Here is a 23764-nt window from a genome sequence, read left to right as displayed (position 1 = left end):
ATGTGCCAAGCGCAATACAAGGCAGTGAACAGTCAGAGGAAGTCCCTGCTTACTGCAGGACTAGCTTGTAACCTAGAACAGAGAGAGATGACAAACAAGACTATGTCTGGGTGTAATAAGAGATTTGAAGGCATCGGAACAGACTGAGGAGGCTGTGACCTAGGATGATGGTGGGACTAGCATAAACAGGGTGCTCAAGGAAGTGAGGGTCAATGTAAAACCTTTGCAATGGGGCATTGGGGGCGGGGCTACCAACCATGGAAAGAACAATAGCCAAGGCAAAAGGGAACTGTGCCTTTGAGGGACAGAAAGGCCTTGAGGCGACAGCCTGGTGAACCTGAAAACAAGTGGAAGTAAGTGCGTTTAAAGGGACAGGAAGGGGCTAGCTCATTCAGGAGTCTGAAGTCCATTGCAAGCATATGCAAAGTGAAGTCTCTGGAGGGATTTAAAGGTGAAGGATGGAGTGTGCGCTGGTGACACAGGAGGGGAAGATGGAAGAGACTGAGCTGCTCACGCACAGTCCATGAGGAGAAAGTGTGTGCCATACAGTTCCGTTTCCAGGAATTGCAAATGCCTTGTAGCATGCTCTGTGCTGCGTCTTTTAAGAAAATCCACAAAAGCAAGTACTCCAACTCTACTTATAAGCAGTTTGGATCTCAGCTTTACAGACATTCCTGAGCAGCTCGCTCTGATACAGACATAGTAACGTGAGATTTTTTACAATGTTGATGAGATAGAGTGATGTCCATGGGAGTTTGTCAAACGCAGTCAATACCTGTGTTCTTGCTGGCAAACAACTTATTATTGATAATCCATTGAAAAACTATTCTCCACATAGAATCTGTGGTGAGACGTTTCTGTTTTTAATTCAGTGAGGAATTGGCATCTTTCTGTTCTGATCATAAGATTAAAGGTTGTATTGTCCCCTCTTTTTGGCATTGGTTGCCAGGAAGCTCATATCCAAATCGAATGGTTAATCACAGAACTATCCTAATTCATATCATTAAGATATTTGCTTCCTCCTCTTTTTCTCAGTTCTATTATTTATTTCTTTTATATGTCACCTTAAATCTCTTTATGGCTAGGGGTAGAACATTAATAAAGAAAATTGTGTGCTTCAAGACCATGACCCCGTGGTCTACTTGATATATACTTCAGAAACTTTATATCCACCAGTGGCAGCTTGTGAATTGTTAGTTGAATTCGCAATTAAATACGCTATTATTGATAATTTCTATAGAATGTTAAGCTTCAGGACTTGGGCCAAGAATTAACACCCGGGCAAGAGTCATCTCTACTAGAAAATCAGGTTCTGCCATAAATTCAAGGTCTGACTACTGTCATCAGAAAGGTTTTAGGCTTAATATAAAACAGAATGTTTCTCATCACTGGAATGCACTTGCCAAAGAACTTCAACTTCTGTCTCCTTTCCTGTTGAACTTTAAAAACCAGAGAGACAACTGCCTGTCGAGACTGTTTTGTCTAGAGCCCGGCGTAAGGCAGCCATCCAGAGCGATAAGTTTCAGTTCTCCGTCTCTAAGTCAAAACTTCAGGAAACATCCTGGTGGCACCTTGTTAATTGCAAATGTAACTTTAAAATAAAAGAATAGAAAGAGGTTCTGTTCTCCTTGGCTTCCAACAATGCAGGAAGAATGAGCTGGTGGTTCCACACAGACCTGAGGCCCATCTTTTTTCTCTGATCTAGTACTGAAAAGCATTCATGACCGGACTGAACCTCCGAAAACCCTGCTTTCTCTCTCCCTCTGATCATCCGTATTAATTTCAGTCTCAGGACTCTGACATTTACTGGCATCGTGGACCCTAACCACACTGGAGTTGTTAAACAGATGACCCCACGTGGGATTTGGATAAACACAGTCCCGCACCTAATTACGTGGATAATGGCTGTGAGGAGAAAAGAGGAAAAGGCTCCAAATTCCATGCGATATTTTTAGTAGTTTTGCCTACCTTTTCTAAAAACAAACCAACAAATCATCAAAACCTGCAAGCACATTCTTTTTTTTAATCATATAAGTAATAATTGTCCACTGAAGAGAAATGAAAGCGCACACAGGGTGGAGGGAGAAGGGAGGGAGAAAGACGCTAATGTGTATTATTAACATTTTAGCAGATACTAATGTTTAGTTCACAAATTCTAGATCCGAGGTTGACAAACTGAGCCCCGCAGGCCAAATCCTGCCACTTCCTGTGTTTATTAATACGGTTTTATTGGACACAACCACGCCCATTTGTTCACATATTATCTTTGGCTGATTTTAGGATGCAGTGGCAGAATTGAGTAGCAGGAACAGAAACTGTATGGTCCACAAAGCCTAAAATATTTCTTCTTATTATTATCTGGCCCTTTACAGAGTCAGCTGGCCAGCCCCTGACCACCACTATTTTTCTCTGCATATTTACATTTATACCTAAATTTCACACACAATTTTTTTTTCTTTTTAGTTTAAAACTATTAAATACCTACAAGAAGCTGCAAAGAAATGTAAAGAAAAGTCCTGCATGCTCTGTCCCCAGGTGCCTCCACGGTCAACACCTTACATAATAATAGTGCAGTAGCAACACCAAAGTGAATTCAGTTTCCGCCAGTCCACATGACGTCATTTGTGATAAGACACACAGTTCTTTAATATAAAAATCATGGCATGGCCCTGGCCAGTTGGCTCAGTGGTAGGGCATCAACCCAGCATGTGGAAGTCCCGGGTTCGATTTTCAATCACACAGAAGAAGCGATGATCTGCTTCTCTACGCCTCCCCCACTCTCTCACTTTCTCTCTCTTCCCCTCCTGCAGCCATGGCTTGAATGGTTCACGCAAAGTTGGCCTTGGGCACTGAGGATGGCTCCATGGCCTCGCCTCAGGAGCTAAAATAGCTCAGTTGCCAAGCAATAAATAAAGCAGCGGCCCCAGATGGGCAGAGCATCGCCTGGCTTGCTGGATGGATCCCAGTAGGGGCGCATGTGGGAGTCTGTCTTTGCCTCCCCGTCTCTCACTTAATAAAAAATATATATATATAATATAAAAGTCATATAAAATATCATTTTAAGTTAAGAGTGACAATAGTGAAAAGTTCTCAATGGGCAAAGGGAAGAGACAGAACCCCTAGGAGTCTGATGTGATCCAGTAGCCTTGAGCAAACTAACACTCTTTCCTTGGCTCCGGTAGTCAACCCTAAATCATATGGACCAAGAGTTCAGTGAAGGTTATATATTATATTTTCACCTAAAATTATAATCCTTTCTACTTTCTCCCTCCTGCACCCTCATCATCTTGACACTAAAAAAAATAAAAAAATAAAAAAAAAGCATGAAATACGACTGGAGAATCAAAGACGACAGCACATTGATAAGGTCCAGAAAGTCTCAGCCCCTCCAAAGCCAGCGATTAAAGAGGAAAGTGACATTCAGTTTATTCAAACATGTTTATCTGACATCTGCCTGGGATTCGTCTGCAGGCCTTGCACACAACGTGCCTGAATCAGTATGAAACACTGTGGCAGAAGAGGACGTTCCCAAGCCTCAACAGCTCAGGAGGAAAGATGTCCATTTCTGGCAAACACTGTGGGCAGGAGAAACACCTCTGCCCGGCGTGTTATGAATTACACGGTGGCTCGTTTCCCTGTGGACAGAATTGCCCGGTGTCAACAGAGGTTCTGGGCGCATTAATATGTGTGTCGAGTGTGGCTTCATTAATAAGCCTAGGCATATAGGTCTTTAGGAGAGGTATGAATATAGTCGGTAGGGAAGAGTCATAAAGTTGTCTTATTTATTTACTTTTTTAAGAATGATGACTTAAGGAGCTGGAATTATAAAGCAGTACGACTGAGACAATGTAAGAGAGCAGCTTGAATGGAAGATAGTAACCAACCCAAGAGAAGCCAGCCAAAGTCATGAGTCTTCGCCTGGCTCCAGGGAGGACGCGCCAGACAAGCGGACGGGACCAGGGCTCTTGTTTCTCCTCCTGGGACCTAGTGGGAGCCAGAGGACATGAGTAAGCACAGCGGGATGGGGATCCAGGATCCCGATGGGAAGGTAAACTCTAAGCAGGCGAGGACAGGCACCTCAAGATCAGTCAGGAGGCTGTTACAATAACACAGGTGAGAGGAGACAATTCCCTGGCCCCACAGCTTTCAAAGTGCAGCTCCCAAAACCAGCAGCAGGCACCTGGAAACGTGGTCGGAAGTAAATGCCTGGCCTTATCAGAGACCTACTGAATCAGAAACCCTGGGGCTGGGGCTCAGCCACCTGTATTCTGAGAAGTCCTTGATGCGATTGTGGGGCACACTAGACTGTGAGGTCCACACTGCCTTCAACAAGATGTCAGCCATGGAGGTGGTGAGGGTGACAGACCCTGGATATGTTTTAAATATAGAGCGTGGGCACTAGGCCAAGGCTCGGTAGGATTGGGTCCTTAGGATAGGACCAGGGTTCTTCTAAAGTCTGCCCCAGTCCCCACTCAGCCGTTTCTGTTCCCTCTCGGGACCCTGCGGTCATTTGGTTTTGTCTTCTGTCCTAGAGCAATGGATGAAAGAAGATATGACAGTGATGGGAATCACACAAACGTCTCCTGTTAGAAATGTTGTCTTGGGTCAGTTCCTTATAACCTGGGAGAATCATCTCACACATCCTCTTCTGGAAGTGTGGGAGGAGGGAAGTTCGTGAGGAGGCTGCGAGGAAGGGTGTTGGAAACGGAAGGGAGTGGACGAGCCCCTGGTTCTTTTTCTAATCTGGCTCCCCTCCCCCAGAGGCGACACTCAGAGTCCCTGCCGTCACTTCTCACCAGGGTGAGAGAGGACAGTTACGGCAGCCTCGTTTGCCGGCACAGTTTTCAGTGGCTAACTGCTCCTCCCTAACGCAGTTCCTATTAAACACCGTGATCACATTAAGCCCGGAGAGTGACCTGTTCTGTCGCCCAAAAGAATCCACAGTTAACATGGGGACACTAATCAGGATGTTAACAGGTTTGGTTTTTAATTCCTGTGATATTTTCATCAGCTAATAGAACACATTTCCACCTACATTAAGCTTGGAAAGTGGATTCTGTGGGGCGAGAAGGACTGGGGAGAGCCTTTACCTTCTCATCAGGTAAAGAGGAGAGCGTGGAGAATTCGGTGTGTTCTCAGAGAAACCTTCATTGAGAAATCACAGGGTGAGCCTGCGACCACTTTGTTACACGGTGCTGAGCTGCTGGAGAAAAGATGGGGGGCGTCGAGAGGAGTGAGGTGTTCATGCTCAGCTGCTTTAAACGCTGATCTCTGCCCGCGTCTTTCTGGGTTGGTTGTGTCAATAGCTCAACCCAGGCGGAGAGGGCGCTCGCGTGCTGAACACTGCAAAAGACACAATAGCTTAAATCGAGTCATTTCTTGGTTTGCAGCTACCATAGTTTATTAAATCTAAAATACCACTGATTCTAAGGTGTACCATTACTAGATGCCTTTTTTTTTTGGGGGGGGGGGGTTGAGGGAGGGATGACAACAACCTTGTCAGTTATTAGATGTCATTGACTGCAAAATGCATTCTGATTCCAGGCATATTAAGATGCCTGGGAGGCAGGTTGTCCAAGCTGGTAGGTGAGCACAGGGAGGCAATCACAGACCCATCTTCTTCCATCCTTTCCTGCTCCATCAGGCTTAACATAATGACTTGTCCCCATGCTTGTCATTCGTGTGGCAGCGACATGGCAGATGCATCTTTATACCTCATGTCCCCTTTTCAAAGAGTGTATCAGTCAGGAGTCTACCAGAGAAATAAAAGACCACTAGGATAGACAGACAGATACATACATACAGACAGACATATATACATACAAGTAGGTAGATACAGACACAGATATAGACATAGAAATAGACATAGATATAGATAGATATAGATACCAGTGATATTTTATTCATTCATTCATTTGTTCTTTCACTGATTTCAAGGAATAGGCCTACGCAGGTGTGAGGCCACCTGGCCAAGTCTGAAACTCACAGGGCAAGCCAGCCCGATGGACATGTTCAGGCAGAGCCGGGGCTGCAGTCAGGAGTTTAATTTCATCTCAAGAAAACCTCAGGTCTGAGGTCTTCAACTGATTGCACGAGGCCCACCCACATTATCTTTTACCTAAACTCGACTGGTTATGGACTTTCAATCGTATCTCCAAAATACCTCCACAGCAACACCTGGAAGGGTGTTCGAGTATCTAGGTCAGGGGTCGGGAACCTATGGCTCGCGAGCCAGATATGGCTCTTTTGATGGCTGCATCTGGCTCGCAGACAAATCTTTAATTAAAAAAATTACGTTAAAAATATAAGACATTCTCATGTATTACAATCCATTCATTTCCTACCGCTCATGTTCATGTTGCGGGTGGCTGGAGCCAATCACAGCTGTCCTCCGGGACAACACCAAATTTTTATTGGATAATGCTTAATGTACATGGGTTGTTGTATGGCTCTCATGGAATTACACTTTAAAATATATGGTGTTCATCCAATAAAAAAATGGGAAGAGGACATGAACAGACACTTCTCCCAGGAAGAAGTACAAATGGCCAACAGATATATGAAAAGATGCTCATCTTCTTTAGTTATTAGAGAAATGCAAATCAAAACTGCAATGAGATACCACCTCACACCTGTTAGATTAGCTATTATTAACAAGACAGGTAATAGCAAATGTTGAAGAGGCTGTGGAGAAAAAGGAACCCTCATACACTGTTGGTGGGAATGTAAAGTAGTACAACCATTATGGAAGAAAGTATGGTGGTTCCTCAAAAAACTGAAAATAGAACTACCTTATGACCCAGCAATCCCTCTACTGGGTATATACCCCAAAAACTCAGAAACATTGATACGTAAAGACACATGCAGCCCCATGTTCATTGCAGCATTGTTCACAGTGGCCAGGACATGGAAACAACCAAAAAGCCCGTCGATAGATGACTGGATAAAGAAGATGTGGCACATATACACTATGGAATACTACTCAACCATAAGAAATGATGACATCGGATCATTTACAGCAAAATGATGGGATCTTGATAACATTATACGAAGTGAAATAAGTAAATCAGAAAAAACCAGGAACTGCATTATTCCATACGTAGGTGGGACATAAAAGTGAAACTAAGAGACATTGATAAGAGTGTGGTGGTTACGGGGGGAGGGGGGAAAGGGAGAGAGAAAGGGGGAGGGGGAGGGGCACAAAGAAAACTAGATAGAAGGTGACAGAGGACAATCTGACTTTGGGTGATGGGTATGCAACATAATTGAAAGACAAGATAACCTGGACTTGTTGATCTTTGCATATATGTAACCTGATTTATTGATGTCGCCCCATTAAAAAAATAAAATTATAATTAAAAAGTTAAAAAAAAAATCAAAACCCCAAGGTCACAAGCACATAGTGTATCAGTTAGCTTTGCTCTCTAACAAACAACCTTAAACATTAGTGATTTAAACAACAACAACAACAAAAAAAAAAAAAATGGTGTTCATGGCTCTCTCAGTCAAAAAGGTTCCCAACCCCTGATCTAGGTACTAGAGCCTAGCCAGGGTGATAGGTAAAATGAACTAACACAATGAGGGAAGTGATGAGACAGTATCTTCTAGCAAGATTCTCCCCTCCCCCATACATCTTGGTGGCAAAACAGTGTCATATACCACCCCTAGCTGCAAAGGAGGCAGGGGTGAAGTATTTAGTTTCTCAGCCTCCATGCAGAGATACATAGGGAAATCAGCTGTGGGTGGATGTCGACGGGACCAAGACTCTTCCACGACCTATTTATTGGACATTTAATGAGTCCAAGAGGCTGAACAGCCACATGCTGCCTGGAGTCGGTTCTTGTTCATCATTACCAAAGACAAATAACATTGACTCCCAATGTGAAAAATGCATTCCCCGTCCACCTGCGGCTGCTGAAACTGCTTTTCAATTTAGTGGAGTGCTATAAAATGTCTTTCAGAATACGTAAGCCAAAACGTAAATCCACTTAAAGGAAGATATTAAATAAGTCGTCGAACTCGTGGTATGCAACTAGTGGGAAGCAGCACAGGAAGGTCGCGCACGGGTCCTCGCAGCACACGTGAACCCTACACTGGGATAGGACCCGTCCGGGCTGAGAGGGGCTGAGTCACGGGTTCGCGCCCCACCAGCTCACGTAGCAAGTGAATCCTGGGGAAGTGAATAACCCTCTCTGAGCCTCCCTTTCTGCACGTCCTCAACCTGTAAAGCAGGGGCACAACCTGTACCGACATCGGAGCTCATCTACCATGTCAAACGGGACCCTGCAAAGCTCTTTGCACGGTGCCCAGCCTCTCACCAGCTTTCCTCAAGGAAATGCCCTTATTATGGTCATACTTTCCCCAGTGGGGGGAACGTTTCCATAATTCTTTCCACCTCTAATGAAAGGGCTTTATTGTAGACAGGTGATGAGCCTGGGCTGGAGGAAGTGTCTTCACCCCACAAGGTTTGCTGCTCTCTGTCGCTGACGCCGGATGGGCAAGAGCAAAGGGAAGCCCCCCGGAGGCCGGTTCGCCTTCACAAGGGGTCCTCCTCCCACAGCTCCCGGCTCCGCCCCTTAAGGATGAATTGTAAACGCGCTCACTCTCTCCTTTTCCAAAAGGAGCAATGCGGGCGCTGGACGGTTCAATCATTAACCCCAGAGCAAACTCAGAATAACTGGCCGTGGTGGGTTTGAAATCACCAGAAATGATTTTGCTTCCTAGGGAACAGCTGGTGATGCCTGGAGGCACTGGGGGTGGGGGTGGGGGGCCGTGCTACTGGCATTGAGTGGGTGGAGACCGGGGATGCTGCTAAAGGTCCCCCAATGTGCAAGACAGGCCCCCCAACAAAGGACCATCCAGCGCCAAGTGGCAGCAGTGCTGAGTGTGAGAAACCCTGACCAGATTCCCCGCCAGCCTGGCCTTGCAGGTTTCACTGCGGTCACGTGAGGTCAAGGCCGCGTCAGCGCTGTGGGACCATGGGCGCGTGCCCAGCAGGCCCCGGAGGCCATCAGAAGCAGGGACGAAGCCGTCATAGAGAGATGGGACTGCGTTGGCCAATGCATGGGCTTATGGGGAGGGCTTCCAAGTTTTTCTCTCTGAGTCACTCACTGGCAGATAAGAACAGAAGACAGAAATAAGAACCAAGCTCAGCTTAGTTACCAAAAACCCAAGTTATAACTGTAACAGGTAAAAATCTCAGCCAGCCCACGGACTCAGGTGTAGAAGAAATCTACCTTTCTCTTGTGTTCCTCACCTGAACTCAATGTCTATTACAAGTTCATCTTCTTAACCAGAGAAACTTGGTCCTTGGGGACTCGAAACTCCTCCCCTATTCCAAGGGGTAGAACTAATATGGGTGTGGGTAGACGGGCAGGTCCTTCCCAGAGGTGGCTGTAGTGGCATGTGGTGGCCTCAAGCCCTCATAGCATCTTCTGGTCCTCTGTGGCCATGCCTGTCCCTCAGCTGTTCTGGAGGGACCCCACAGCCATCTGCCTAGACACCCCTCTGTGCATTATGCTGCCATTTCTAAATCCCCAGGGCAACTGTGGGGACTGATGGCTTTCCTATGTGCTGCTGGGAAGGGGTCCATGTTATCACTACTCCTGAATCTACTCAAACTGATAGGGTCTCTATTACCCCCCTTTCTCAGGGACACCTGGAAGGATCTGATGGCCTAGCTGACCTCCAGCTTTCATCTGTCCCCCAACCCCCATGGTAATCTAGCTGGGTCCGGCAGGGCAGACTTGCTCTTTAATCATGTCTTACCTTTTCCCTGAGTCATCTCAGGAATCACGTGTGTGCAAAATCTACCTTTGCTAAACCTTAATTCATTTCCTTTTATTTTGGTGTAATCATCTCTCCCCCAAGGCGATCGATCATGATGCCTGTGAAGGGAAGAACAGCCAATACAGTAATACCAGGAAAAATCCAAGTGATTTTTCAAAAGCATTATCCCACCACGTGCAATGAGTCACACATCACCATCCTCACCAAATATGCTTGCACAAGTTATTTATAAAGACAAAAAATCTCACAGGGGGTTATGTGGGAGAAATTACGTTGTTGGGCCACTAGAAAGGATCACCATATAGCCTTCAAGTCCTCACTTAGATTCCACCTCTTCCAGGAAGTCCTCTATGATTTCACCCAGCTGAAGGTAGCTAGCTATTCCTTCTGAAGCTCCTAGTACACAAAAGTTGTATCTCTCACCCTCTGTTTTTTCATTTTTGTCCTGTGGAGCTGTGGGAGGCAGCTGTGGGCCGATGGAAAACCACAGGGCTTGGGAGATGGACAGATGGGGATAGATCTGGAATCTGTGTCAGCTTAGGCAAGCTGTCTGATCTCTCTAAATCTTAATTTCCTGATCGGAAAAAAATGAACCTAACTATCCCCACCCTGCCGCTTGTTTGTTACCATGCTTGCTGTTGTCACTTCCGTTTTTGTTGCTGTTGTACAAGTTTGAGGTCCGCTTTTAGACTGCAGGCAGCATCAGGCCAAGGCCTCATTTGTCTGTGTCCCCAGCCCCCTCCAACCCTAGCACAGAGCACAGTTTCTGTGTAGTAGATGCTCAGTAACATTTGTTGGGTCAGTGAGGGAATTTCCCACCCCGGATTGTTCCTCCTTAAGGAGGTAGATATGAAGTCAGAGCTTCTCGGGTTCCCTCATTCAATCCCAGTCACCAACCTTCCATTTGCTGAGCCGCCCACCAGGGAACGAATGTGATGACTCCCATTTCTGGGGTTCCTGGGCTGTGCCAGGCTCTGTGCCAAAGGGAGGGCGACCAGTGGTCTCAGCTTGCCTGAGACGGATGGTTTCCTGGCACCTGGGAATTTCAGTCCTGAAGCTGGGATAATTCCAGGAAAATGGAGACAAGTCAGTCACCTTGGCGAAGGCTTTTCGAGTGTTACCTCTTACATATTTTTAAAGACACTTCGTTTTTAGGACACTTAGATTTATAGACAAATACAGAGAAGCGCATCTAGCGTTCCCACATGCCCCGCCCCCAGTTTCCACTATTCTTACTTAACCTCTTAATCAGCATGGGACATTTGTCACAACTAATGAACCAGTACTGATGCATTAACTAAAACCCACATTTTACTCTGGGGGACTTAGTTTTTCCCTAATGTCCTTACCCTGCTCCACGACCCACCCTCAACACTTCACACTTAGTCATGTCTCAGGCTCCTCTTGGCTGTGACGGCCTCCCAGACTTTCCTTGTCTTTGATGACCTTCACTGTTTTAAGGAACACTGGATAGGTACCCCAAGGTATCTTTGAATCTTCACACAAATCCTCAGGGACAGATAGCATTGTTCTATTTTACAGATAAAGTTCAATGTGATAACCAGTAAGGGACTGAATGAGAATTCTGAGTTTCCACCAAAGGCCAACAATTCCTTAATCACAACAGCTAATCAACAACAATACTATCTGCGGTGTTGCTCTGCTCCAGGGACCTGCTACAAGGCCCATTCACATTGTTCCATTTCATCCTCACAATCGCCCTGTGTTGTGGAGACTAAAAAATCATGCCTGTGGTACAGAAAAGGAAACAGAGGCCCAAGGAGTTTAAATACCTGGCCCGAGTCACACAACTGACAGATGCTAGAGCGGGGACCCCAGACAGGCTGTCTAGGAAACGCTTCCTTGGAGACTACACAGTTTGAGGGGCGTAATCTGCCCCCCCAATGTGGAAATGCTAGACCAGGGCCTCTCAAACTTGACTGTGTCACCTGAGAATCTTGTTAAAAACACCGATTCCGATGCCACAGATCTGGGTGAGGCCTGAGAGCCCATATTGATGACCAGATGACAGGGGAGCCCAGATGGAGTCGCCAGGCTGAGGGCCACCTCCTACCCCACGGCTTTGCTTTCATTCCAGGACAAAAGGGTAACTGCGTGTGCCCACACAAGGCAGTCACCAGAGTCCCTCAGGTCACTTTCTGGCCCTCTGGAGCTCCAGATGCCAGCAGCTAGAAAGAAATCACAGAGCAGAGAAATCCCAGACGCTACCGTCCTGGACGACCAATTGGCAACTCCAGCCTCCCCGGCAGGGTTTGTAAAAGATGTAATTAGCCCAGGTGAGGCTCATTAGAGCCAGCCTGGATTTCTGCCAGTGCTACCAGGAGCTTTATGCCAACCCCTTGATTTTAATATCAATGGCAGCGATGACAGGAAGCTAGGAGGCAGGCGATCTGGGAGGAAGCTTTGTACCTGGGCGGCCCCCTCCTGCCTCCCCTCCCACTAGTTCTCAAGGTAAGACAGTCGGCTTTGTCAAATCAGAGCTAGTGAATGATTCCCACTGTCCTCCCCTCTCTAACGGGCCAGGCCTCAGAAAACAAGACAGCTTGGAGAGCCAGGCATTAATAGCTTGCCCCGACCCGACCCAGGATCCTACAGAACCCTTTACTTCACTTGTCAGTTTCCTTGGAATTCCTTTGGGCCTTCAGCACATGGCGAAGTTCCACTGCAGAACCTCAGTGCTCTGGAGGGTTTCTGCCAGAGGGTCTCAGTCCCCTGCGTGTTTCTTGTTCTTATGCAAAATTTAAAATGGGCAGTGGTAGCCAACGCTGTCTTTTCTCCCTGTAAATTGAGATATGTATGCTGAGGCAATGTTTTCAGAATAGGACCCTAGGCTGCCACCAGCAGCTCACAGTTATCATCATCATCATCTTCTTCTTCTTCTTCTTCTTCTTCATCTGACCACTTATCATTCTCGCTGTCATTTACTGGGGATTTCTTATGTGCTAGGTTCCAGGCTTTGCCTTTTGCCTGTGCCCTCACGATTAACACATGCAATGCGGAAGGTTCTTCTCACGCTACCTGGGAGAAAACAGGCTTACCCAAAGCCATCTATCCGGTCATGTAGCGGACCATCTAGCCCAGGGGTCTCAAACTCGCGGCCCGCCGAACAATTTTGTGCGGCCCGCAGACTAATCCATGAAGTTCAAAATATTTTGGATAAAATTAAGTAAGCCTAGGGGCTTACTTGTATTTTTCATTTCTCTAGCATCCTAGCTAGATATTAGCTTAGTTAACAGCAGTTGTGATGTGAACTACAGTTTCTGGTCGTTTTGTGACACTGAGTAAACTGCATGTACGATTGTGCTTGTACTGATTTTTTTTTTGTTTTCAACTGCAGTGAGAAAAGTGTTGCGTAACAGTTGCCTTTTGTAGACCTAGTGCGGCCCGCCGAACAGCTGTGATCTTGCTCTGCGGCCCACATGCTGAGTTGAGTTTGAGACCCCTGATCTAGCCCCTTGGCCATTGTACATAGTAGAGACTAAGGTTGTTTTCCACTGGGCAAATGCCCAAAAGAATTTGGATAAAAAGTGGTTGCTTTATAGGTTTGGTTATAAACCAGGGGGATCTGATCATTGAGTTTTTAAAAAGAGTATGAGAATGAGAAAGAGAAGAAAGAGGGTAGAAAAAAAGAGAAGAAACATGAGGGAGAAAAAAAAACAAGTAAATTCAAAAAATAATTCCTAGTGGCATAAAGGTGTGAAAAAGACAACAACAATAGTGTATTTACATTGGGCATTAGAGCAAATGAACTCCAACCGGCTACGTTAGGGACAGATGTATGTTCATGTGTATGTGTTACTCAAGGATGAGAAAAGTAACCATATTGGGAAGGGCTAGAAATAAGTTATAACCTTTGCTTTCTCCTCTGCCCCTAAAAAGTAGAACTTGCGCCCTGGCTGGTTGGCTCAGTGGTAGAGCGTCGGCCTGGTGTGCGGGGGACCGGGGTTCGATTCCCGGCCAGGGCACATAGGAGAAGCGCCCATTTGCTTCTCCACCCCCCCTCCCTCCTTCCTCTCTGTCTCTCTCTTCCCCTCCCGCAGCCAAGGCTCCATTAGAGCAAAGATGGCCCGGGCGCTGCGGATGGCTCCTTGGCCTCTGCCCCAGGCGCTGGTGTGGCTCTGGTCGCCGCAGAGCGACGCCCCAGAGGGGCAGAGCATCGCCCCCTGGTGGGCAGAGCGTCGCCCCTGGTGGGCGTGCCGGGTGAATCCCGGTCGGGCGCATGCGGGAGTCTGTCTGACTGTCTCTCCCCGTTTCCAGCTTCAGAAAAATACAAAAAAAAAAAAAAAAAGTAGAACTTCATCATGATAAAATTCCACAACCCAGTCATTCATATATTCAAAATATAGTTGTTAGGCACTTTCCAAGTCCCAGGATATAGAAATTTAAATAAATAAATAAAACAAGGGAATATTAAACATGCCACCTGGCAGGTACTTGAACAACTCAACCAGCGACTGCAGTGCACTGTGAGAAGTTTGAGTGTGTGGTGAGTCATTTAGGTGCATGACTGACTCGGGTAAATTCAGGAAAGTTCAGGGTCCCCTGAGAACAAGAAGGCCATCACATGCAGATAGATCTAAAGGCGAGGAAGACATGTCTCCGTTGAACCATGAGGAAGGAGAGGAGTGAGCTAGCACAGAGTGGGTGTGTGTTTTGGTGGGCGTTAAGTAGGGAGCAGGGCAGACAGGTGGAAGGGGAGGGCTCCCAGAAGAGGAACAGCATGTGTGAGGTTGGGAGAACGTTTGCCGAGTGGGTGATCGGAAATCCTCCCAAGAGCTGTCTCACTGCTGCTGGGCACCTGGAAGTTTTTCTTAGTGGCGGTGAGGAACGGGAACCGAGTGGGAAAACAATGACGTCAGGAGAATAAGCCACACAGAGGACACGTCCTGTCCCTGCCCGGTGCAGAAAGCCACAGGCAGGAGGCACTATAAGAAATCGCGGAAGGACACGCACCAATGAAAGCAACTATTACTGAAAGCATCGCACCAGGATTTTATGAAGCTGCCTCTCGAGGAGCTGCTCTAGGAAAAAGCCTCCTGGTTAGCATGACTCAGACAGTGATCTGCAAAATAATTCACCAAATTAGAGTTTGCCGAGTATAAGTTTGTAAATCTCGTCCACCCCCCACACACACACCTGACCCCCAATACATTGATTATATCTTTCATCCCCAAGAATGAGGCCAAGAGCCTCCTCCCTGCCCCTCCTTCCTCCCCCTGTAATCCTCACCCCTCATTTCTTCCCTCTCTCCTTCTCAGCATCCTGACACCCCTAAGGCGGTGGCGTGATCCCCGCGAAGCTTCCAGGGAGTTCATTAAAAACCGCCACCCTCTCCATTGCCCACCGGGCACTCCCAGCAGCCCCTGGGGCCATGGCGGAGGCAGAATAAGCCAGTCCCTCAGGAGGGACCAGCCCACTCTGAGGACAGGGACCCCCGCACAAATGAGAGGAGCCAGCAAACAGTTAATGGTTTAATCCTTTACAGAAAAAGTCAAGGCAGACTTGTGATTCTTGATGTTAATGAAGGTGTCACACATTGTCTAGAGAAAGTTGTGCCTGGCAATCTTCCCTTTTTCGGATGCGTACCCCAGTGACATTTCATCTCACATCCACCTTAATGAAATGCATAATTAACATATTCTAATTGTGCTGAGCGCTGCGATGATTTTGACAGAACTCACTTTCCATGTCTAATTTGATGCTAATTTAATCTGTTCCTCTCCCGCTGACATGACCTTTCTTGATTGAGTTTCACTGAGGAAATTTTTTGATGGATTGATTTATCAGCATTGCAGAGACAACAAAGGCTCAGAAAATAGGGAAGGAACGGCCCTCGAAGCCAGCGCGCTCTGAACTTGCCGGCTGGAATGTCCTCCTTCCAGAGACGGCTTGTCTGATCTACTGATGGAGTTTGAGAAATGTGACATCTGTGTGTGGTTTTGATCTCTCTGATAAAGACAGTAAATATCTTATTGTGGTTGTGAAGCTCTGCGTGGAAAAGTCCTCTAGGGCTCGTGGAAGGAAGGAAGCTTCGGCTCCTCCTAGTGACAAAAAGGCGAGCAGGAGCGGCTCATTTGCTGACTGATGGCCGCTTCCTGCCTAGATTCTCAGGAGGAATGTTTGGTCAGTTGGTTTCAAGCAGGAGGAGTCATGGGGAGGCAGGATAGATAGTGTCCATCTTCAGTTCAAAGGTAGACATTGCATCTGCGGTGGTCTCTGAGGATTGATTTCAGATTTTCAGACGCACTGTAGCCAACTACACCTTGATCCTGTGGAAGCGTGTGTGGAAGTTACCCTCCCCCATTTCCCTCCTCAATGCACAGCGTCTGTGGTCTGTTAAGATATAAGCATGTCTTTGTCCGGTTGGAGGCTTATGTGGAAGTCTGTGCTTAGGAAACACACAGACAGACAGCCTTGGAGCTTACCCATTCCTCACGTAGTCCAGTGGCAGAGGGGATATTAATCTTTCTACATGCTGTAGATTCAGGAGTCAAGACCAAAACTGTAGGCAGCCGGGAATGTGGAAGGGCAACTGGGTACCCCACATTGTACAAAAGTTGTTTCTTCCCAAAAGCTAGGAAGGCTCAGAGGCGAAGGGGTCAGACCAGGATATCCCAACTTCTACTGCCGTGTGGGGCCGGGTTCCCAGGGGGCTGTGCTGTGCATTATAGGATGTTTAGCAGCATCCTTGGCCTCACCCACTGGAAGCCAGTAGCACCCCCATCCCAAATCATAACAACTAAAAAATATCTCTGGAATTTACCAAATGTCCACTGGAAAGTGAAGTCGCCCCCAGCTGATAGCCCCTGAGACAGAGGAGCAGCTTGTAATGCCTGCAGCCCCCCCCCATGTCTGCATGGCCTGTCCCCCCCCATCATCTGTCCAGGGTCACCTCTCCAGCTGGACCTTGCCTGACCTCCCGTCCAGAAGCAAACCCTCCATCCCCCACCATTCTCTTACTCAACTTTTCTTTTTCAGCATATTTGAGTATATTTCACTAAATATTGATTTATATACTGTTTGTCTCTACTCACTAAGGGTGGACCCTAGCTGGTCTTGTCTTTGTTAATGGTGATAGGATACACATAACATAAAATTCACCATTCTAACCATTGTAAAGTGTGCAAGTCGGTGGCTTTTAGTAGACCGACAGTGTGCAACCATCACCACTATCCAGTTGCAGAACATTTTCATCAAAACAAACCCCGTAACCATTAAGCAGTCAGTCCCCACGTTTCCCTTCCCGCAGCCACGGGCAGCCACTAATCTTCACTCTAGGTTTTTGAATCACTTACTCTGGGCATTTCATAAAAATGAAATTGTACAATAGGTGTCTTTCGTGTCTGGAAGTTCCTGTGTTCATATCTGACCCAGCAATTCCACTTCCAGGTATACACCTGAAAGAATTGAAACTGGGGTTCCAACAAAAACTTGAACATGACTATTCATAGAAGCGCTGTTCAAAGGCCAAGGAGGTAGAGACAGCACTAACGTCCAACAGCTAGTGAAGGGATTAGCAAACGATGGTGTACTGTACACATACAACGAAATGGCCAAGAAAGGGAATGAACTGCTGATTCCGTGCCATCGCATGGACCAACCTTGCCTGTCTTTTCGTCATTGCATCTTTAGTATCCAAAACAGTGTGTAGCACATAGTAGGTGCTCAGTAAATACCGACCAAATCAATGAAAGGCATATAAAACTAAATGAAGTAGAGATAAGAACTCCAAACCGTTACAAGTGGCGAGCAGCCTGTTAGGGAAGTCAAAATAGTAGAATCCTAAAAATTCTAAAAACTCCTGGCTTTTCTTTTTCTTTTTAGTATAAAAACTCTTCCTGGCCTTCCCAAAGATTTCTCTTAGAAGAGGATGTACTTTGGGGGAGCATGGTAAAGAGGTGTTTCCCCTCAAAGCAGTGCCCTGCAAGGATGAAACTTGTATTCTAACATGGTTGCTGTGCCTGTAAAGCCTTTTTTGCAAAATTCCTTCAGGAGCTGCCTGATGAGTCCATAAGGATAGCAAGCTAACAAGATTATAATCATTATAATTACAATTCATCATAGATCAAAAGCAGTTTAACTCAGCAAAATGACCTGGCCTGCTTCACTCTCCTTTATTTGAAGTGACTCCTGGCTTTGCTCAAAGATGAAATCTCACTGCAAAGTCCAACTGGATGGGGTGTCCAGGTGTGTTCCCAGGGCAGCAGGCATGGAGGAGCGTGGTCAGAGGGTCCAAGCTCCTTTGGTTTGTATGTCCACACTGCCAGTGGTAGGAGGGTGCAAGCTCTTTTGGTTTATATGTCCACACTGCCAGTAGTCAGAGGGTGCAAGCTCCTTTGGTTTATATGTCCACACTGCCAGTGGTCAGAGGGTGCAAGCTTCTTTGGTTTATATGTCCACACTGCCAGAAACCAGGAAACTGTGCCTCAGTTCACTGGTAAAGTTGCATGATCATAGCCCTACCTCAAAGAGTTCTCTTGAGGATTAAATTAGTTAACAATAGACTAAACTGTGGTGATGCAGTGGATAGAATGTCAATCTGGAATGCTGAGATCGCCGGTTCAAAACCCCAGACTTGCCTGGTCTTGCTCCCCTTCCTCCCTGTAAAATCAACAAATAAAACCTTTTTTAAAATAAATAAATAATTAGTTAATAATATACCCAACGAGCATTAATACTGGGGCCCCACACATGGTAAATAAAGGCTTTGAGGCATGAGCCCTTATAAGAAATGCGTCTAAGTTTTTCTAAAAATTGTGTGGCTTTCCCAGGTGACAGGGACTACACGTTTACTATATTCTGAAATAGTTATTAAGAAATCAGACACAGTTTCAAGGCACAATGGTGGGTCCATTTCTACTGCTGTTGTAACCAATTACCACTAACTTAGTGGCTTAACATAGCACAAATTGATCTTATAGTAGCGGAGGTCGGAAATCTAACTAAATCAGTCTCCCTAAGTAAAAATCATGGTGTCAGCAGGGCTGGTTCCTTCTAGATGCTCCAGGGGAACATCTGTTTTCTTGCCTTTACAGCTTCTAAAGGCTGCTTGCATTTCTTGGCTCACGGCCCCTTCCTTGAAGTACTCCAACCTCTTCTGTCCTCATAAACTCTTATGAATGGCTCTGACCCCAATTATGCTGCACCCACCCGGATAATCCAAACTAATCTACCCAGTCTCAAGATCCTTAATTGACTCCCATCTGCAAAGTCCCTTTTACCAGAAGGGAACATATTCACAGGTTCTGGGGATTAGGACATGGGCATTTCAGAGGCCATTATACAGCCTACCGCAAATGATTTCATTTTAGGTGGGGAACTCTGCTGTGCCATTTGGAGCAAAGAAAGCCAATTTGGAGGAAGCAACTGGAATCTGAGATTGGAAGCGACTGTTAGGATGGTGCGGTCTTTTGCAATTCTCTGCCTCAGGGGCTTTGTGTGGGTTTTGTTGTTTGGCCAGCAACTCAAGCCAATCACATGTCATCAATTAGGCTGCAAGCTCGAACATTACATCATATCCTACCTGATACATTTAAGATAGCAGAGTCCCCCTAGTGCACGGGGCCTCAGCCTTCCTTACAGGGCCTCCATCAAGTCATGACTTTTGTTGCGGGCCTGCACCCTGCTGTTTCCGCAGTGCTCAGAGCAGCACCAGGCCCCTTACAGACAATCAATAAACACCTGTATACATGAATGAATGACTGAACGACTGATACTGAGGGCTTTCACACAGTGTTGGAAAATGCTAACTCTTTTCCACAAAAGATGAAATGCCTTTTGCTTATCTCGCCAGTAGTCTGCCTGGAAAATATTGGGTCTCTCTGAGTATTATCATAATCTGTGGTCACTTGGAAACTGCAAGTTTTTTCCATAGAGACCCAGGAGAGACTGGGGAAGCAAGGTTGCTTCCTGCTCATCAACTCTTCTTTTTCAGAAAATAGTTTGGCCCTGGCCAGTTGCCTCAGTGGCAGAGCGTCGGCCCAGCATGGTGACATCATGGGTTCAATTCCAAGTCAGGGCACACAGGAGAAGCGCCCATCTACTTCTCCACCCTTCCCCCTCTCGCTTCTCTCACTGTCTCTCTCTCTCACTTCCCCTCCTGCAGCCATGGCTCGATTGGAGAGAGTTGAGCCCTGGCACTGAGGATGGCTCCATGGCCTCCTTTCAGGCGCTTAGAAGTTTGGTCACAATGCCCCAGATGGGCAGGGCATTGCCCCCTAGTGGGCTTGTTCTGGGAAGGGTGCATGCGGAAGTCTATCTCTGCCTCCCCTTCTCTCCCTGAATAAAAAATTAAAATAAAAAATTTTTTTAAAAAGAAAATAGTTCACTTCGGTAAGATCACGGGCATTTTTAATAAGCTGGCATCCAGAGAATGGAGATGTTATGAAGTGACTGACTTAGTGGTTCCAGCCGTGATTTTTGGCCTCAGAGTATTGCTGAGTGTTTTTTCTTTGTCAGCCTAAAATGAAAATATAACATTTCCATTTTGATCCATTAATGCAAAGAAGGGGCTGTTTGCATCTGATCCGCAAATGGGACCAGAATAATTTTTGTCAACTCCTGATCTGCCAATACTCGGTTTCTTAAAAAATTAAACTAAATACTCATTAATTCACTGTTTTTCTCTTATTGAATGAAAAGATTATTTTTCTGTCAACTGCGTCTTTATCCAGAATCAGTTATAGAATATTTTGCATTATTAAAAATTAGGGAGTTGGGAGTGACATTTCCTTTGAACTCCAAACAAATAGCAAACTTCAAAAAATGTTTGACAAAAAACAACATAGTATCATAACCCATAGAGTCTACAATGCAGGGGGGAAAAAAATGAAGAAATTTGATTTTTTAATTGAATTTATTGGGGTGGCACTAGTTAACAAAATTATATAGATCTCAGGTGTACAATTCCAGAACACATCATCTGTACAATGTATTGTGTGTTCACCGCCCCCCCCCCAAATTAAGTCTTGGTCAATTTTTTGTGTGTGTGCAAATAGGCTTCTAATGATATTTAACTCAGGTTGTTAGTTTCAGTGTTTACAAGTATTAATTGATTCTCTGTCAAAAGACGTATCATTCCAGGTCACATAAAAAATTAACCCAATTATCATTAATCCAGTGTTTTGATAGACTGGAGGTGGGAGGCAAAATTCTAAAGTTGACCTCCCAAGATTCCTTTCCCATGTTTCTTCAACCCAACTGATCCAGGTCCGGAGTGAAGGGATTTCTACACATGTAACTAACATCACGACTCAGTTGACCTTAACAGGCAGAGATGATCTCTTGGGTGGGCCTAACCTGATCAGGTGACCCCTTGAAAAGCAGCGTGTTCTCTCTGGCTGGTGGCAGAAGAAGTCAGCACTGCATCCCTGCTGGCCTTTAAGGAAGAAAATGGAAAAATAACTGGGGTTAAAGAAATGTGAGTTCAAATTCTCCACTTACCAGTTTCATGAGCTTTAGCAAACCTTCCTCATACCCTGCACTTCTGTTTCCTAATCTATTCGAATAACAACCTCATGAGTTTAGTGTGAGACAGTAAGAGAGAGAATGTACAAAATACTTAGTATAGGGCCTGACATGTAGCATGTGCACAATTATTTTATTAAACGTCCCCTTTGTAGCACTATCGTTTACTGTTATTGCAATCTGGGTTTTGCTCCTGAAACCATAGAAGTCCCCAGGAAATGACACAGAAAAGCACAGTTCAAATGTGAAGCATTGCATGAGATTTAGACCTTGGTTTGGACCCTTCTTCACCCTTCCGTGTCCCATTTTAGACCCGTTGCCTAAGCTCAATTTTTTTCTCTCAGTTTACTACGTAGCTGACCGACCCTGTGTGTTCACAGAAGCCCAAACCCGTATTACCACACCTTGCTCAGCGAAAAATAGACTAGCTAGCCTGTGTCCTGTTCTTACAGGGCCTCCCAAGGTAGCTGAAAATGGTCTTAGAAATGAATTTGTGCCAAGTTGATAATGACCCATCATGACTAAGCTACTGCATACATTCCAACAGAGACTTGTGATGCCTTAACTCTTAAGAAATAAGGTGGGAATTTTAGACATTGACTTCAGAGCTGATGGAAGGGTCACTAGAGGGCTGCAGATTCTTTTGCTATGACTGAAAATTGCTATGTCCAATAAAGGACACCTTCTGTTGCTACCCGTTCTGTTTATCCGAGTTTGCCTAATTTCTCTACTTACCACCATGAACACATTTCCCCGAGTTCCTTTTCCTCATATAAATAATTTGTATTATTTACAAAAAGTATTTACTTGGGTCCAGCACAAGTCCAGCTGGAAATCTTCACCACCCCTCTATGCTCGGAGGAGGGCTCGCTTCACGGACAGACGCCCCGGGCAGTCACACAGGCCCCATGCTCAGAGGAGTCCCACACTCGGTTTCATACGCCACTGTCACCATCTTGAAATGCTTAGTGGTTTTTGAAATCGTTAGGCGGCCCCTTGTCTCCATTTTACACAGGACTCTGCAAATGACGTAGCCAGCATCGCTTGAATTGAACGGCCTTCTACAGCAGGAGTCCCCAAACTACGGCCCGCGGGCCGCATGCGGCCCCCTGAGGCCATTTATCCGGCCTCTGCCGCACTTCCAGAAGGGGCACCTCTTTCATTGGTGGTCAGTAAGAGGAGCATAGTTCCCATTGAAATACTGGTCAGTTTGTTGATTTAAATTTACTTGTTCTTTATTTTAAATATTGTATTTGTTCTTGTTTTGTTTTTTTACTTTAAAATAAGATATGTGCAGTGTTTATAGGGATTTATTCATAGTTTTTTTTTTATAGTCTGGCCCTCCAATGGTCTGAGGGACAGTGAACTGGCCCCCTGTGTAAAAAGTTTGGGGACCCCTGTTCTAGAATTTTTAGTACGGGGGGAGTTATTAACCCACTGAAGGTCATGGATAGGCTGGCCTGAGAAAAATAAACCCTTAAAATTAAGCATGGAATTTCTTATGAATGTCCATTTGGGGAGACAGGACTCCAGCTTCCATCACATATTCAAAGGGATCCATCCATCCCAAAGCACGATGAGTCATTGATTTACCAGGGTCCATCCATTCTGATCTGAGAACAGCCACATGATGGAGTGAACTCACTTTTGTTTCTTATTATTCAGCTTCTTGTTGTCCTGTGTTTATCAATAGAGAGTCTTAGCCTTGGTAACACTCTTCTTAATAAGAAGAATGAATAAATTTTAAAAAAAGAGAAAAGAAAAAAATTATAAACAAAATATTTTCTTTGGTATGTTTTCTTTCTCAAGGGCACCTAAAATGGTATCTTTGTGTCTGTCAAAAGAATTTGTTTAATCCTTAGAAAAACAAACAAACGTAGTCTGAATTTATACTAAGGAGTGTGTGGTCTAACACTTTTCACCAGTTTGCACGAATTCAATTTCTCTTTATTTCAGAGACTGACTTGGATTATATGCATACCTTTCAAAGGATCATTATTATATAGGAAAATATCATGCACCCAGAATATATTCATAATAATGAATATAAATATATTTATTTCAGAATAAATGTTCATTGCTATTTTTAACATTATAATTAATTTATTCGCTAGTTTGCTATTATTCTCTTAAAACCTGGACATTTTTATAACAAGAAGAAAACTAAATTTTAAAGAGAAATTTTCAATTCCACTTGAAATAACCCTCGATTAATTTCTAAGCTGCTGAAAGCAAATGAAAAAAAAAATTTAGCTCCTAGTGCTAAATCTTCTGAAAGTCTTTTGTGTTCAAAAAACAATTGCATGCCTATGAAAATGGAGCTGTCCTTTTTAAAAATAATAGAAATGAGAAGATAGGACTCTGAATTTATAGTGAAATGATGTCTTGTTCTTTCCTGTTGAGGTGCTGACTTCTCTGTATGCCCGATCCTGAGCCCAGGAAGTCCCCAGATCTCTGCACTAGCAGAGAGGGCTATTTGTGTCTCCCC

The 23764-nt window shown here is 45.3% G+C and overlaps 1 protein-coding gene across 5 annotated transcripts in view; it reads left to right on the top strand.

The window, feature by feature from the left end:
• Positions 1-23764, top strand: part of TSHZ2 (teashirt zinc finger homeobox 2) — a 441429-nt gene that overhangs the window by 322745 nt on the left and 94920 nt on the right. The window contains exon 4 of one of the 5 annotated variants that reach the window (XM_066234371.1): positions 19122-19181. The exons of the other annotated variants lie outside the window; for them this stretch is intronic. The gene's annotated coding sequence lies outside the window, so the exon portion shown is untranslated. Of the gene's footprint in view, positions 1-19121; positions 19182-23764 lie in introns of those variants that run through there. 5 annotated transcript variants of the gene reach the window in all.

This window comes from Saccopteryx bilineata, chromosome 6, assembly GCF_036850765.1.
Source record: "Saccopteryx bilineata isolate mSacBil1 chromosome 6, mSacBil1_pri_phased_curated, whole genome shotgun sequence".
Taxonomy (NCBI): domain Eukaryota; kingdom Metazoa; phylum Chordata; class Mammalia; order Chiroptera; family Emballonuridae; genus Saccopteryx; species Saccopteryx bilineata.
This window is presented reverse-complemented; position numbering and strand designations above follow the sequence as displayed.